The sequence below is a fragment of the Bison bison genome, unplaced genomic scaffold (genome assembly GCF_000754665.1).
Source record: "Bison bison bison isolate TAMUID 2011002044 unplaced genomic scaffold, Bison_UMD1.0 scf7180017864317, whole genome shotgun sequence".
Classification (NCBI taxonomy): domain Eukaryota; kingdom Metazoa; phylum Chordata; class Mammalia; order Artiodactyla; family Bovidae; genus Bison; species Bison bison.
The window spans coordinates 9,364,535-9,366,857 of record NW_011494889.1 but is presented as its reverse complement, the minus strand read 5'-3'; positions in this window follow the sequence as shown (position 1 = coordinate 9,366,857).

Here is a 2,323-nt window from a genome sequence, read left to right as displayed (position 1 = left end):
TTGCACGCAGACAAAAATTCCTCTCGCGGGTGGTTCCTGTTCTTTCAAAGGAGCAACGCATCATGCAAATGATTTTTTTTTCAGCTGTGACGTGTACAGTTTAGTTTGATTTATTTTTGATGTCAGAAACAAAATGGAAAGTTGGCGCTTTAAAAACGAGTGTGGCTGGCTGAATAAATAAATAATATGCTCTGGGCCAGAACCTGCCAGTGCCTCCTTAATTGCCCATTGATTCTTTAATTCTCTGCACTTTAACATCTGCGGAAATTAAGAGGCCACAGAGCATGGAGATGTCTTTTGTTAAACAAATGAAGGAAGCTGGGTTTTAGAAGGTGTAGTTCTTCCTGGGCTCTGACCTGGTATTTAAAGGCGGGAGGAGGAAAGCCAGGAGCCCTTGGTGGTTTCTTCCGGAGCAAGCGGGCCTCACTTGTTTCCAGCCATGAATATTTATGGTCTGTTCCCAGCCCTGAGAACACGGAGCGACTTAGCACCAGGACATCATGCGTCCCTCCTGGGGTTTCCTGGGTGTTGGGAGGCGGCCTGGCGAGGCCCCCCTCTGGAAGGTCAGGGATTGATGTTCTACCCTCGCCCACTAACCTGAGCGGGCAGGCCACACGTCCTGGGGAGCCACCTCCATTCCTCGCAGGAAGGGAAACCTCCCCGGAAGATTTCTTTATCCTCATTTCCAGGCTGGATGGAGGCACCAGCCATTCTCACCAGCCTCAGGAGAGACCCTTGCTGTGTCCCCAGAAGGCTTCCAGAACCCCGTGGCCTCCAGAGCATCTGAGCTCACCACCACCCTTAACCTTCATCAGTCATTCCAAACTTTGGAAAGTTCGAGCGCTCTCTCTCCTCCGTGCCTCTGCCAAGACTGTCTCCGCTGCTGCTTGCCTCTTCTTCTAACACGTGAGGTTCTCGCTTCTAGGAAAGTACTTCTGTGTTCTTTCCACCCCTGGACTCCCAGCCTCCTACCCAGATGTGGAATGGTGGCCTTCCAATCCCTGCTGGGCCATTGAGGCACTTGGAACACCCTTCTGCTGAGACATTGCCTCCTACTATTTGCGAGTCCCTAGGGAGCAGGGCACGTCTTCTATTTCTGCAACTGGTCTATGAAACAGGCCCCAGAACGTCATCGGCACTCCAAAATGTTTGGTTGAATGAATAAATGATGAAGTGCATCAGACCCCAAGTGGATACTATAGAAACTCAGTTAACAGAGGATGGAACCCTCAAAAGGGAATTCCATGACTGTTTCCTTGCTTTTTTGGCTGAGCCTGGCTAAAAGCTGTGTGATCTTGGGGAAGTTACTTAACTCCCTGGGCCGCAGTTTGCTCATCTGTGAATTAGGGTCAATAATAACAGCGCCTTCTCAAATCGTGGGAGTTTAACGTAAAGTTTCTGGCATCTAGGATGCACTTGATATTTTGTTTATTATTTAATACCCTTCAGCTGCTAAATGGTGTCCAGGCAGCACCAGCTGAGTGGTTCTCTGGAGAAGCCTCTCGGAAGACAACTCCATCGTCATCTGCTTCTGTGGGTTCTTACAGGGTGGGGTCCACCCCTTTCCCTGGATCCAGGGGACCCATCATTCCCTCCACACTCAAGATCCAGCTCCTGGTCCCCTCGCCACTCTCCCCTTGAACCACCGTGGGATGCTCCTGGGCCATAATTATGGCTCCAGGGGGACCCCGCCGTCAAAACGCCTGCTGCCCTGGCCCCCGCTTCCAGATGCCCTTTCCTTCTCAGCTGGGAACCGCCCCCCATTCGGGCACACGTCCTCAGCTGGCTGCCTGCAGAAGCCTCCCCTTTCTCAGTCCCAATTCCCCTTTCCATCAGCATCTCCATTACATTCGAATTCTCGCCCTTCCACTTATCAAATCAGCATCGCACCTGCCTGTCTCCGCCACTGTCAACATCCCTGCCTGTGTGCCGCCTGCAGCCTGGGGCCCACCGCTCCCCCCTCTCCGGCAATTATGATTCCCTCCCCAGCTCACGTCGAAAGTCTTTGTTCTTCTCCCTGAACGTTCAAGTTAATTTCTACCGACTGTTTATTCAGCCTTTGTACTGGCGGGCCCGCTACTTACTCAGGAAGCGAAGCCCCTAGAGGGAGAGAGTGGGGACGCTGCACAGCACTTTAGGACAGGAAGGAGACACTTCAGAGAGAGGGGAGTGAGGCAGGCGCTGGGGGGGCCCTGGACGTGGGTGAGGGGCAGGGAGATGGGCCCAGGCGCTGTTTTTTGGGTTAGCATCCCAGTGGTTGATGAGGCTGTGAGCGTGTGTGCGTATGCATGTGGATGCGCACACACGTGCATTTACAAACCTG